A 15534-nucleotide genomic window follows, 5' to 3' on the forward strand; every position below is an offset into this window, starting at 1 on the left:
AATATTACAGTTCTACTAGCATATCAACAGCTTACCAAATTTTAAAAATATATTAACAGCATTGTTAAGATGTTTTGTACACAGTTCACTGTACAGTGAAAGGTACATTGGCGTATAGTTATAAACTCAATAGTTTGGTGATGTCAGTCCTCCAAGTTAGAGGACTTTGGAAACCAAAGACACACAAGCCAATATTATTTTTATTAAATATTACTTTAGCCTCCCCCCCACTCCTTTCTACTATCTTCATGAGAATTAAGGAGGGCTATGTTTGAAATGTTTCTCAAATTACATGTTCTGCTCTGAGCTCAGATTTCTTTTATCTAGCCATTGTCTTGGTTGTGGTTCCTCCTGTTGTTCAAGGTAAGTCTTTTTCTCCATTACAAATATTTTATAATATAAATATTGTGAGAAACTCACTTTCCCCTACTGTATTTGCCATATTTATTGCTGAGGTGCTATTTGCACAAACTTACTCCTGTTATTTCTTCTGCTTCTAAATACTTCACTTGTGCTGTTTACCTGTTGAAATTCTACAAAGTTATTTCACACAGGCTTTGCAGTAATTCTGATGAATCTGTTAGAAATTGTTACTTAATTTGTGTCCTAGATTTCTGAACAATACTGAAACCAAAATATAAGACCTTAAGAAAATATAAGCTTATCCATAATTTATTTTACCTTTAAATGGCTAATGCCTGCCCAGTAAGGCTTTTCCCCTCAAACATGGTTTTTCTCCCCAGTTATTTTTATCTGATGAAGTCTTAACTCAAATTCTGCATGGTAGGTTTACAATACATATGGAAAACGTATGTTCCACCAGATGTTAGATATAATTCCTATCATACCTGAACACAAACCATTTCAATTGATAGAAGAAGTCTTAACTACAAAGAGTGAACAATTAATTTCTTGCTCCTGGACAACACAATCCTTTACATCCATATTATTAGCTTAGAATAATAAGCTGTTATTTAGAAAAAATGAATATAAAGGCAAATAATTTTCAGGGTTGTGTACTCTTTGAAGAGATTGTTCTGACCTTGTGTGGGCAGAGAACTCTGCTACTCATTGAAACTTCTTTTTTCAGGTTTCCATGCAAACCTGAAAAAATGCTACTGCATTTAGGAATCCACTAAAGTAGAATCACTGACTACTACATAAGGTACATCTGAAAAAAATGTTTACATAGAAAAGTCATGTGATAGTAAGATACTGTTAACATAATTTGGTAAATATACACTTTCTTTTTCTAGCAAAAGAAATCTGAGCTTGGAGCAGAACATGTAATTTTCCCCACAGAAATGGTTGGATTGTAAATGTCATCATCCTTAGTATTGGTGGGATGGAGGCTAATGAGAGCTGGAATTCATTACTGTAACATCTGGAGAACAATATACTGTGTGCTATATTGCCCAGATTGTTATAATCTAGCATATAATATATTCTCAGAATTAACCACTGTGTTTGCTATAGTCATTGAAGCATTTAACATACATGATCTGTGATTCCCATCTGAACCACAAATTACCATACATTTAGTCTAGCATAGTTTAGTCTAGCAAAACCTGTGGGTCGTCTTTGGTTCAGGGTGTCATGAAGATCCAGAAAACTGGAATCATTGAGTGAAATCAATTGATTAAATTCCGGTTAAATCAATTATGACGTGGCTTTTTGATAACGCAGCCCATACTGTCTGCTTAACACTCAATCCACAATACAGCCCATTTTTAAAAGTTCTGTATGCCAAAGGAAGGACTATCTCGATCTGGGATGCAACCACCCGACGATCACTAAATCGCAACAGAAAAGTTCTCTGTATTTGTTTGCTACAGTCTGGCAATTTTCCAGATTTCTGTAGCCCTACCTAAACTTGTACCTTTCCTTATCGCCCATCAGCGCCTGGTAATTTCTAACCATAGGCTTCCCCGTCCAGCCTCCCTCCCGCGCAACTACAGCTTCAGTACTGCACACTATCGCCACCCAGCGGAAGCCGACTGAAAGTGAAGCCCTTCCGCAAACATGAAACAGCATTCTAGGAGATGCCATTATCTCTGGAAGGGCGGGGGTGGAGGAAAGAAAGACAATGAAGAGGTCGGGAAAACAAAATTCATCTTCTTCAATGAATGGTAGAAAAACAGGGATAAAGATAACACTATGTTTCTTGGATGTGACTGGTTTATTTTTAGGAGACCTAGAAATAGCTGTGGAATATTGACGAGTCCGTGTCCCCCTCTTACTTTCGGTTGAGCTAATCGCTCAGTTTTGGAACGTTGATCCTTTACCCCGGAACGAGTCCCGAACCCGAGGCGCAAAGAGCTGCTTCGGAGGGCTTTATGTACCTAAAACGGTGGGCAGACTTTTTAGCTGTGGCTGAGGCTTGCCTTTGGCACATATTTTCCATTTCCAGGACGTCGCCGCCGATCGTTCCTTGGGACATAGCCCAGATACGGCGCTAACGGAGCCTTGAAAGCAGCTTCATCTCAGCCGTAGTTTTGTACCACCACGCTATGCACAAGCCACAACCTTACATCTGTGTCAGTATACAGCCCCCTTGTTAAGCTTCTAATATCGTCTTTTAAATACATGCTGAGGCCTAGAAGCTGGTTAGCAATTTGGGACACATTTTTGAGTTTTTAGCTTTATGATTTCGAAGAAGTACAGATTTCGACAGGGGTAGAATTGAAACTCTAGCAGACAAGGTAAGTGATGCAGGGTTCTAAAAATGCACTTTTAACTCTACTTTTAAATATCAAAATGCTCGCAAGAGAATGTATTGATTTCTAAGTACGTTGCTGCATCATGTGTGAGTCTTTGAATATTGAGATTTTCCTTGTGCCCAAATGTGGGATCCCATTTTCTTTTTAACCGCATCCTAGATCAATGGACTTTCTAAATACCAGTAGTTGCTGGGATATTATTAATAACTTGTCATGTCTGTTTGTCTTCTGATCTTACTGGCTAGATTTTCACAATAGATTAAGCCATGTAGTTTATTGAATGAATCACATTTTGATATGTTTGCATAACATGCGAAATAAAAAGCCCTGCTTTGCAAACAATATAGCCCTCAGTGACAAACCACATTGTGAATTAGTGTCCGTAGTTTGCTTGTATATATCAATGTATATATAAACACAAATCATTTATTTAATAAATCTAGTTAAATCATAGTTTGCAATTATCCCTCTGTATCCATAATCCAGGATAGTATTTTGTGGTTCCAGTGAAACAGACATTAGTCTGTTGAAGCTTCTCTTATGAGAAATATTGCAACCCTTGTTTTTACTGAGTTTCCCCTTAATGCATTTAGCATTTAAATATATCCATCCCTTCTTTTATTTCATGGACCCTATTACAGAATAGAATAAGGCCAGCCTTTATATTGGTCCATTGGAAATGGAGAAAAATAGGTAACTCAAAATGAGGTCCAATTATAATTGTTACCTTTTAATCTATTAATAACATTCATATCCCTACTATCCTGTATAGAATTTTGCAAGTCTCTTGTTTAAAGTGCAGAAGTTGTGCAATCAGACAGGGAATGGAGACAAGCCCTGCTGTTAAGCTGGAGTTTGTATTTTGGTAGTTCATGCCACTTGGTAGTGAACTGTTAATACGCATATAGATGTGAATAGAGGAAAAGGATCGATTGACTTTTGTATATTGTGAAAATGCCATTTGAACCTGAGCACTATTTTCTAAAGCTCCATGCTGCAGTTGCTAAACTAACTTCCCTACTTTTTGCATATTTTGGATTATAATATCTATAAGAATGTGAATGTTAGGGATGAAAAGAAGTGTAGTTCAGCTACTGGAATTCTGGAAGGGGCTAGATTAGATAAGCCTGTCTGAAGGAAATTGACATCTGCTTGTATTTTTCCCCATGGTTTCTTGATTTTCTGGCTTTCTCTGTTTTCCGGTTGTTTGGAGACTTAAAATATTTTAAAATATGTATACAGATAGCCTTTGACTTAAGAGCACAATTGAACCTTAATTTCTGTTGCCAAGTGAGACAATTGTCTCATTTTATGACCTTTCTTGCCACAGTCCTTAAGTGAATCACTGCAGTTGTTAAGTTAGTACACAGTTGTAAAGTGAATCTGGTTTCCCCATTGACTTTGCTTATCAGAAGGTTACAAAAGATAATAACATGATCATGGGATACCGCAATCGTCAATACGAATCTGTTGCCAAGCATCTGAATTTTGATCACATGACCATGGGAATGCGGCAACACTGTGAAGTGAAAAATGTTCATGTCACTTTTTTCAGTGCCATTGTAACTGAATGGTCACTAAATGAACTGTTATTGTAAATTGAGGACTACTTGTACTTTAACACAAAGGCTTTCCACTGCATTGAAAATAACTGTAGACCTCTGTGCTCCCTTCCATAAAAGAACTGAATTGATTTTTGCTGGCTCAAATCCCTTAACCCCCTCCCTCCCATTTCTTATATATTTTAATAGTTGCATCTCTATAGGTCTTGTGATTAGTGTGTCTATGGAGATTCTCAATCATCCAGGTCACAGTTATCCCAAAGATGCTTTTTCACGAGGCAAAGAGGTCTTCAAAGAAAAACAAGAATGTCCAGTTGCTAATAAAAAAAAAAAAGTCCAGTTGCCTCATGAAAAAGCATCTTTGGGATTGTGATTAGTGTATTTCTCTTTTTGCAGGAACTCTGTCTTCTCTCACTTTCCTGCTCCTGGGCTTCAGATTCCACTGAATTCCAGTTCCACCTCAAAATTACTGCTGGGATGGACACACACACACAAACATTGGTGCTTGTTTCCTACTAAATAATTTTTAAAATGTAGCCTTTGCAGTTCTTAGAATGAGGCATTCATGAAGCAGACTGCTGTCTCCCCAAAACTTGTTCCTGCTTGCTTTCTAATGTGTTGTACTGGCTTCAGGCGTGCCTGTGCATAATGAGTGCTTCTTCATCCAAAAGTGTTCTTAAAATATAGGTTTTCATATTGGCACACATTCATATCTGAATGCTGTTTTGCCCCTAGAGCATTTATGGCTCCAAAGTTATCCCCCTCCTCCCCTTCCTTCAAGCACTACATAAAAATGTATGTGATTTAGTACCGATACCCTTCTTGAGTATATGTTCTCAGAGTGACTATCAAAGTGCAAAGAAAGCTGTTTCAGATCAGTTGGTTCTTTTTAAAGAAAGCTATTAAAAGGGGAACCTTAAGCAGAACTTGCTTTACTGGCACATTTCTTTTTCATCAATTTTTTTTGGATAGTACAGTAATCATTTCCCCTAAAACTGAATTGCCTACAGAAGAGCTTATTTCTCTCCTCTCCCTCTATGTACTCCCAAATCTCCTCAAGATCAGATTTGACTAGGGAAGTTAACGTGAAATTCACCTAATGTTGGATGCTGCCCTTTGGTTCAGGTGATAGTTTCTCTATTTTTTGTACAATATTATTTCTCAGATATAATTTCCTGTGTCAAGGCTTTTAGCAGATTTCTAGAAGGCTGTTGGATAATTCAGTAAGTTTCATAGAATCTCCTTTTTCTTTTATGATTCCATTGCTAGCTGTCCCAAAGATGCTTTTTCATGAGGCAACTGGATTTTCTTGTTTTATTTTTTTGAAGACGTTTCACATTTCATCCAAGAAGCTTCTTCTGAGCTGAAGAAGCTTCTTGGATGAGAAGCGAAGCATCTTCAAAGAAAAACAAGAAAGTCCAGTTGCCTCTTGAAAAAGAATCTTTGGGGCAATTATGACTTGGATGACTGAGAATCTCCATAGAGATCCATTGCTAGATATTCTTAAAGCTTTGAAATGTTAATCTAGAACAGTGGTTCTCAACCTTTTTAATGCCGCGACCCCCCAACCGGTCGTAAGTCGAGGACTACTCAACTGGTCGTAAGTCGAGGACTACTCAACTGGTGCAGCACCGTTTGCAGAATGGGACTTTTGGCGGGCTCAGCAGGGCAGAGACAGCCTGGACAATTCCTATTGGCTTTTGAAAGCCAATAGAATTAGACTCTATTCAAGAGAGTCTATTCTATTGGCTTTCAAAAGCCAATAGAATAAAAGGGAGTAGCACAGCTAAGGAAAAGGGGGAAAAATGGCGGACTGTGTTGTTTGGCGACCCTCGTGAAATGGTCGTTCGACCCCAAATGGGGTCCCGACCCACAGGTTGAGAACCACTGATCTAGAACAAGGACTAAAAATGAATAGTTTTCCAGTTGTTGAATTCCCATAATTCTGAGACAGTGTAACCAGTGGTCATAGTTGAAGAGTGATGTAATCTAATGGCATGTAGTTCTGATGTTATTAAATCTACAAGGATAATGTTTGACTGAGAAACTGAATTAAATAAAGAAGAAGCCATTTTTTGGCCAATCATTTGAAATAATTTGAATTGATACCAATAGAGGAAAATATTTGTATTCAAGATTGAAATGGTTGTTTTCTTGCAGATGTTTCATTACCCAAACTTCATCAACAAGATGAGTACCAAGAACCCCTAATTTAAATTGAATCTGTTACCGTCCCTTGCTAATGGGATATTTTTTCCCCTTCAGGCCAAAGAATGGAGAAAGAGGTAATTTTCAATAATTTAGCTTCTCTCTGTAGCTCCCATGTCCCCTAAATCAATTCCAAAAGACAAGAGTGATACACAGGGAGGAGATTTGGCACTTAGGCTTGAGTTTAGATGCCCCAAATTGGACATTTGAAATTGAATAATAGGTGGGTCACGAAGAGTCGAACACGACTTAGCGACTCAACAACAGCAGTGGCAAAAACAACAGCAAAAAATTAGGAACCATATGCCAATCTTCCCCTAGGGGGATATTGTTGCTGTTGCTCTTCTGATTCCAGGGAAATTGATACAGTTTAACATGCCTTTTTTATTGTGACCTTTATAAAGATCTCTGAAAGAACATCAGATTCTTCTTTTACCACATTTTTTTATACAAGTAGTCCTCGCTTAGCAACCATAATTGGTGTCTTGGTAACTAAGCATTGTGGTTGCTAACTGAAAAATTACACGACCAAAGCAGGCTTATGACTACAGTACAGATTTACAAAACAGATGAATACTGAAATAGGTATACAAATAGCTTTAAAGAAAAAAAGGTTAGGAACAATGAGATAAGTGTGTAGAATAAGAGTAAGTGATCAAGCATAGGAATTACAGAAACAAATATTTATAAGGATAGGCACAAGCTCAATGGCATTTTTCTAAGAAAATGCCCGTATCCACTCAATTGCTAATACTCATTGTGCATCCATTGTGTCATCACCAAAAGAATCTCCGTGTTTGAAAGATCATCTTCCATACGAATGTGCACTGATTTTAAATTATGGAAGAGGGGCTCCTGCTTTCTAAGAAATGTCAAGTGCCAGCCAAGGAAAAGGGCTTTTCAGTGGTGGTATTCAATGGAAAAGGCAGGCTTTATTTTTTTCTGTGCCGCTTACCTATAAAATGAGATACATTTGCTAATCTAAATTAAAATTTAGATTGAGAAATTGCAGTAATGTTAAAGGCATAAGGAACACTCAGAATATGTTCTGTTTGAAAAAATCATTACAGCATTTTTCTTTTTGCAATGCTCTTGGATTCTTCTATGCTCAATTGAAGCAAATCAAGTTCCCTGCAGATTAGATGACACTGTGATTGGACGCTTGCCATTTTTTGAAGTTCCCACCGTCCCCCATTGCAATCTTGGATTTTCCTTCAAATAGAAACAATCCAATTCAGGCTTCTGCAGCTGGTAGTGTTTCACTGCTTTATGGGAAGCCTGTGTGATTGGAGGGCTTCCTAACTTGTCCTGCCTTTTAGCCCCATGGGATCCTGCTTTGATAGACTAATTAACAGTGCAAACACAGAAGTGCAGCCATGCCAGCATAGGGAAAATACATGGCTCGATAGCAATTCTAAAAACACCCAACAAATTTCTCTATTTTTTTTAATGAAAGTTGATAAATGTTTTAGCAGAATGAGGATTTTTATTTTATTGGCTACAGGTAACTGAGTATAAATTTTTCCCAACTTGGCCTAAATCCTGATTGGCTATTGTTTTTCTGCAAGTTCTGTAGATTTGCAAACATCCAAATATGTTTATTCTAATTGTCAGAATAGACAGCTTATCCCTGCTGAATGTTAATACTGGAATCAGAGACTTGGGTGATGGAAACACTGATTGCTGGGAAGGACTTGACCACTCAGATTAGGTGCTTATATTGGGTTATGGACCAAATCAAAGCTCTTTAGTTAACTGAGACATTTCATGGTACTTTTATGTTTTGCGCTTCATTACTTTACTACAAGTTTGCTTTTCAGACAAAAGGCATTTGATCACACCTCATCCAGCTTAAAGGATGGACTTAAGATGTCAGCAAAGAGACAGACAGAAAAAAATATAAACACTAAAAGACAAAAGACCTGTGCAATATTCATTTCAAGGTTCCCCATTTGGTCAGCTTCTAGTTGCTAACTCCAGCTGAACACAGTTCCGTAGATTTTACTGTCCAATAAATTTCTCTCAGTATTCATATTTGTTTGTATATCTGCCGGAAGCCATGCTCCAAAAAAGAAAAGAGCCAGGTCAAAAAACTGTCTTAGTGCAAGCCAAACTCCTCAAAGCATTAAAGCCACTATGTGCTTGGGAAAGCTCAGATGGCTGTTTCAGAGGCTGTACTCAGCCACTTTAGCTCAGCAGCAGCCCCTAATAACTGGGAATGGCCTTTGGGGTGGCTGAACAAGGCTTCCAAAAAATGTATCTGCTTTAACACTTCCAAGGATTACCGTCCCTCTCACAATTCACAAGGCTAACTATTTAGTTAGAAGGAGCAATTTTATTTTCCTCCATGCATGTTTTTTTTCTTTATTCTTATGGGCAGGATTGTTATTTCTTCTTTTTTGTACTTAATAGAGTTTTCTGATGGTCCTTGCGATGGATTGCTTGTATTTCTTGGGAACTGTTTAAAATGATTTAATTATTCAATTCATGTTTAAAATTATCTTTTAAACACAAATTTCCTGTACTCAGATGTGATTGTTTATAACAGCTGTCACTGTCAGTACAATTGAAACATTTTTAACACTGGTCGGAAACAGGTGGACCCATTCTGAAAGTCTTAAGCTATGGCGACAGAAATTGTAAAAGATACTACACATATTGTTGAGAATGTGGTTTTGCTATAGAACCAGTTCAGCTTGTATTTCTTTTTTCACCAGAAGAAATACAAGCTTCATGGAAACTTATTGGTGGTTAAATAATGATAAATTCAATTGAATTTATTTCTGAGTAGACATATGTAAGATTTTAAATTGTTATTTGGAAATGTTTTATTAATTTTACTTTGTTATTTATATGACCTTCAGTTATAGGCAATAAACAACTGTGCTGAAAATAAAGAGCTGTCCTAATTTTTATATTATGTGGCTGAAGCAATTTCAATTAGGGTCTTAAATAATATTTCTCCCTGCATTAAATTTCATCTGCTGTTAGTCATAACTCTGGATAGCGTAGTGCTGGCTATATATTCATCTGAGTAAATGGAAGTTTGTTCAGACTTTTCTCTTTTAAGTGAAATCCCTTAAGCATTACACGAGCTAAAACAAATTCCACCATTTGGTTTTCATTAGCCCCGTAACTGAAACGAAAACATATTTAATCCTGGAGCATTTTGAAGTTAATACGCAACTTTACTGGGGAGGTATTTAACAGTGATATCAGTTGCAAGCCAGTTATAAGCCAGTGCCTCAAAACTGTCACTAAGCAAGATGTTAAATTACCTTTAATGTGCACAAGATTACATAGCATGGTAGAAGCATGAAGAGATTTCAGTGAGGTGAGAGAGAGATTTGATCACTGAAGTAAACACTTAAAAAAGCACTATCAATGAAATGCAAGCTGATTTACTAAATTAGCCATCCCCGACCTGATGGCCTTTGGAAATGTTGAGGTTCAGCTTCTAGAAGTTCTTACCAGCCTAGCTAGTGAGAACATTTTTTTGCTTTGTATTTTGATTGTTGATCAGTTCACCAGCCTGATCTGTTTATCTTTTGGGGGAGGCTGTTGGAAACAGAAAATTTAAGTTCAAAAGCATGGTTTTATGTCATTCCTTGACTCATTAGATTTATGTTCCATCTTCTACTTACATTATTAGACAATTTTCTTCTGTCTTTATCAACAGGCCATTCTCCAATTGACAGCAACAAGCATGCTTTCAAACTTCCAGCATTTTTACCAGCCCCAATTGGTCAAGTGATAATGAAGGAAAGGTCAAAAGACCCCCTCTTCCTCCAAAACTCTGGTCTCTGTTGGGAGTTATTATGTGCAGTCATTTTTCAATCAGTCTGATGCATAAGTCATGAAAACAGCTTAATTAGTAAATCCGTCAGAAAATGCTTCCTCTAATGAAACCCCAAATGTAGTCATGGGACAAGGCGACTACATGAAAAGGGAACCTGGGAGTCATAAGTGTTGGGAATAGATGTGTGTTGAAATATATATATGTATAAGATTTACAGACATGTCAAAAGGCATCAGCTTGGGAAAAGACAACTTGTGTCAATGTACTAATTATGGTACAATGCGCTAATTGTTCCTGGATATTAGGGGCACACTAGGCGCAACTAACTTTCTGGGATAACAACCCAAGCTAACATTTTAATCAGGCAAATACGTTTAAATTTGCACACTGACGCTATTTTTTAAAAGTTGTTTATTTTAAAATGAGGACAACATCTTTCCACAGATACCTTGTGTGAGAAATTGAAGAGGAGAGGCATGTTGGTCGATGGTTATCAAAAATCAGAAGAACTCTGGTGGTACCTTTTCCAACTAGAAATTTTATTAAAAAGCATAAGTTATCATGATCTGCACTTGGCTTCACCAGATATATCAGTTGTTAGTTGGAAAAGGTGCTACCATGCTCATGATTTCTTGTATAAGAAAGTTAGGGAGTTTGGATCGGGGAGAATTTTCTAAAATAATACATGAAATATCTGTATTTTTCACAAATAATGAAGCAATGAATTTCCTAAAAAGTTTAAAACTCTGCTGCCTGCTGTAAGGGTGTTACTTCAGTTCCATTATTTGTAATGAATTGAACATTTCAACTAATTTGTGCGACAGTGCAGGCATAGAAATATTCATTTGCAGAAAGACCTATTGAAACATATGAGATGGATCAGAAATGAGATGAAATGTTCTCAATATGAGGACAGAAAAAAGTGCAAGATCAATACCAGGAATTGGCAACTTATTGCTTTTGCTATGTTTGGATTATAGGTTTCCAAATCCCTCACTGTTGGCATGCTGATTACAGCTTATGACTGTTTTAGGGCAGAAGTCCCCAACCTTTCTAGGATGGCGGCCTGGAGGGAAAGGAAGGGGGAGGCATGGGGCCATGTGCGCATGTGCGATGCAAATGGGGGCAGCTCAAGTGCTCCCATGACGCTTGGGCCAGACCTAATGCCCACACGATGCTCAGGGCAGTGCTAGTGTGATGGGGGAGTGCACACACACGTGTGTGCACACTGGCCAGCCATTCACGTGGCCTGGTGGCCAAGAGGCCACGGCCCGGTAGTGGGCAGCGGCCCACAGACTGGGGTCCCCTGTTTTAGGATACTATCTGGCTTTTTGCTGATCTGGAAAAGGTTTTGATATGAGAACATAGGATTTTAGATTAGGACAAAGGATTAAAAACAAAAAAACAGAGAGAAGGAATAAAGAAAGTGTAAGTAAGGTAAAATGGACGAGTCATATAAAATAAGCTGTTGTATTCTGGGCTTTGCTAGGAAGTCATTGTTATCTTACCTGTCGCTGAACTGACAAATACTATATTTATTGGATAGGTAGCCAAGTCTATTGCAGATACACCTTCTGAATAATTAATACTTGATAAATTGCTAAATTGAACTTTCTATCTTTTTTTGCTTTATTGCTGAGAAGCAAACATCTTCACTTATTTATCTTTAAGTCACATTATAAGCTATTATAGAAGCTGAATGCTATTGGAGCTTAAACACTTCATGTAAGTTTTAAGAGCCAAACCTAAAGTGTTTAATATTTCAATTATGTCTTTTTATTAGGGGAACATACCGTAAGTTATTTTGTGTTAAAAAAATGGAATTAGGGCAGTTTTTGCAGGATAAAATGAAGAAAAAAAGGAAGAATCATACAGAATTGCCTATAGATTTTGAGTCCAAATTATACCAAACATATTTGTTTACATTTCTAGTACAATTGAATTTTAAAAGTATAGATATTAATGTTCCAGTTTTGACACTAATTGTTAGGCTGAATAATCTGTTCTGTATGTTCTTTCATTATTTTCATACATGCTTGAACCATTTTTTTATTTTCATTTGCTTACTCTTGTTTCCTTTGTAACTATAATGTGCTTCATAATGTCTAGGAATGTGAGAGCTCTTAGAATCTAAATTTCAAGAGATGTACTCTTCAGGCAATAAATCAGAACTGACAGATTCAAAAAAATGTATTATTTGAAGCTTTTAATTATTTTTCCTTAAAGAAATCAAATTAAAGATTTCGAAGTCTGAAATAATCCAGTTTTCCTTTGAATGCAAGTTTGCTAACTAAAATAGGAAAATTCCAACTGTGCTTTCAAAAGCCACGGTAGGTGTGAATAAAATTCCTAAGCCTTAGAGGCTGTGTAGAAATCTTCAACCTCACAAGGCCTCATCTGCTTCTAGGGCATTTTTTTTTCTTGAAGATTTGAGAGGGGTGGAGGAGGAGAGCTATTAAATTTTCTCTCACCCCACATACTTTTCTTATTCTTCTCACCTTCCTAGCAGTTTTGAAATTGGATACAGTTGCACAGGGATTTCAGTGAGATGCAAATGGAAACGTGATTGTTAAAAGTAACATCAGTGATTCTCACTCCCCTCCACTCTCTTTTTTCATAGCTTTCTTAAAACCTATTTGTTATTGTACTTCACTGCAATAAGAAAGAAACCCCATCAGATCTTGCTATACATCAGTTTGCCATTTTATGATAATAGTAGTGGTCAAATCTGACAGGATCTGAAGCATCTCCACTGTGTCAGATTTCATGGGATGGGCAGACATAATTGGAGATAGGCAGTCCCACTCTGCTGGTGATAACCAGCAGACTTAACATCTTCTTAATAAAATTTGTACTTTTTCATCTCATCAGCAAAATTGATCTCTTTGTCCAGTGGTGGGATTCAGCCAGTTCACACTACTTCGGCAGAACTGGTAGCTAATTTTTTGTTGCCCAGGCCCAGAATGGACTTCCGGAAGTGGCATCCACACAGAGAACCGGTTGTTCAAACATTTGAATCCCACCACTGTCCTTGTTCCATTTCTGCTTTCTGATAGCTAGCTCAATGGGTGAGGCTGGCTACTGTAGTAATGTTTGACTAAATGCAATTAGTATTCTGCCACATTGGCAAACCTATGCAATGAGAGTTTGAATTTTATAAGGAAAACAGTATATTCATATTCAGCTGCTTGAGTTGGTTAATATGAGGAATGAAAACTGAGTTTGGTTTTTCTAGATGTGTCTGGTTAGATGGTGGCTTAATCTTTACGGAATACAAAAATAGTTGGGTCCATGCCACAGGCTAAGACTTAAACAAAGATTTATAAAATTATAATAATTTGGTCTATGTTGCATGTTAAGCAAAGCAAGGCATGTGTTTGTGTGCTCACAAATGCCTGGTTTTCCACTACTTTGCCCTTTCTTCTTTTTTGATCTCTTTTCAGCTGCATTTTAAATCCAAAGTCAGAATGATGTGCAAGGAATTGACTGTAAGCAGATTCTGGTATCTCAAGGCTCCCAGCAATTTAGAATAAAACTGTAATCTGTGGTACCTTTGTTATATGGATTGATTCCTCCCAAAACTAGCTATTACCATTGGATATGAGCTGGCTTTTTAAGGTGACTTGTTCTCTTTTAGAAAAAGAAAGAATAACAGAGTTGGAAGAGACCTTGGAGATCTTCTAATCCAGAGGTCCCCAACCTTTTGGTCACCAGGGACCAGTTCCATGGAGAGAAGTTTTTCCGTGGACTGGAGGGCATGTGATTTTGTGTGCTGCTTGCATCTCGTGGATGGGGCTTTGCTTGTTTGTGCAGGCCGGTGGCTGGCATGCTGCAGCCCAGTACCGGTCCACAGACCGGGGGTTGAAGATCCCGGTTCCAATCTAGTCCAACCCCCTGCTCAAGCAGGAGATCCTATACCATTCCAGACAAATAGTTGTCCAATCTCTTCTTAAAAACCTCCAGTCAAGGAATACCCACAACTTCTGGAGGCAAGCTATTCCACTGATTGTTTTCATTGTCAGGGAATTTTTTTTTAGTTCCAGGTTGCTTCTCTCCTTGATAGATTTCCATTCTGTTACTTCTTGTCCTGCTTTCAGATACTTTGAAGAATAATCAGAAGGGCCACATCATGCAAAATTTCAGACCATAATGGCAGATAAAACCATTCAGATTTTAGAATGGGCTTCTTCCTGGAAACATGAAATGTGAACTGTAGAACCTCCAAAGGTCGCTTCTAAATGATGTTAAATAGGACCCTAAATTGCAGACATTTTTATATGCTGCAAATATATACAATCTGCTAATGTTTGTGTATTATTTGAATGCACTCCTGTTAAAACATGTCAATATAAAAATAGTTTACATGTAGCAATTTTGTTTGAATGTAGCTATAAAAAAATACAAGGAAACAAATAGGATGTGGGTGACCAATATCCTAGTAAAAGAATATATTAAATAATAATAATAATAATAATATTATATTCTTTTTCTATGATATTGGTTTCACCCACATCCTATTTGATATCCAAGAAAAAGAATATATTATATACTTTTTAAGATTTGACTGGCATGCTGGATATCATACTCCAACAATGTGGTCACAGCCAGGAAAATAAAATTCGTTTAACTCATTTAGATTTAAAACTAAAACATAATTTTATTTAATAGTGCATTTAATTATTTCTCCCTTATGTCATTTTAAAAAGTGTATAAATATATTTTATTGCTACTAATAATTTGTCCACAGCATTTTAATAATGTTTGCGGTTCTCCCGCTTAAAATGTCTTTCTGTTCAAAGCTTAGGCAATTACTAAGTGTGTATTCAGCAGTTTTAGCCTGACAGTTATTAAAGTGGGTAGTCTGAAACTTGTTTTTCAAAGGATTGAAGTCACTGCTTAGCTTTCTAAAATGCTTTTAAAAGTTCTTTTGATATTCAATCCACTAAATATTTTAGAACTATATGTACATTGTATAATACTATGTTTTGTAATATTGAAAGTAGGAATGCAGTTACCTAATTTCTCGTTAACTCTGCTTCTTGCAATTTTGAATCTCACAATTAGCCTTCTTTTTTCTTCTCCCCATCTATTTGTATCTTAGGGAGGAGATGTCTATTTTAAATTAACTCAATATATTATTGCATCTAAATTACATCATGATTAGTTTTAATCTGTTGTTTAAAATTACTGGGGGTTATGGACAAATTTAGGTCAATGTGCTTAAATCTCTTTAGAGAGGTTCAAA

At 36.9% G+C, this 15534-nt stretch overlaps 1 protein-coding gene across 7 annotated transcripts in view; it reads left to right on the plus strand.

Moving 5' to 3' along the window:
* Nucleotides 1–2254: 2254 nt before the first annotated feature.
* DISP1 (dispatched RND transporter family member 1) overlaps nucleotides 2255–15534 on the plus strand; it is a 71355-nt gene continuing 58075 nt past the window's right edge. For 2 of the 7 annotated variants that reach the window (XM_039341668.1, XM_039341673.1), the window contains exons 1-2: nucleotides 2255–2702; nucleotides 6443–6567. The gene's annotated coding sequence lies outside the window, so the exon portion shown is untranslated. Of the gene's footprint in view, nucleotides 2703–6442; nucleotides 6568–10169; nucleotides 10290–15534 lie in introns of those variants that run through there. The other 5 variants (XM_039341667.1, XM_039341670.1, XM_039341666.1 and 2 more) reach the window with 5 other exon arrangements.

Source organism: Crotalus tigris, unplaced genomic scaffold (assembly GCF_016545835.1).
Source record: "Crotalus tigris isolate CLP2741 ecotype Arizona unplaced genomic scaffold, ASM1654583v1 scf7180000017771.5222438, whole genome shotgun sequence".
NCBI lineage: Eukaryota > Metazoa > Chordata > Lepidosauria > Squamata > Viperidae > Crotalus > Crotalus tigris.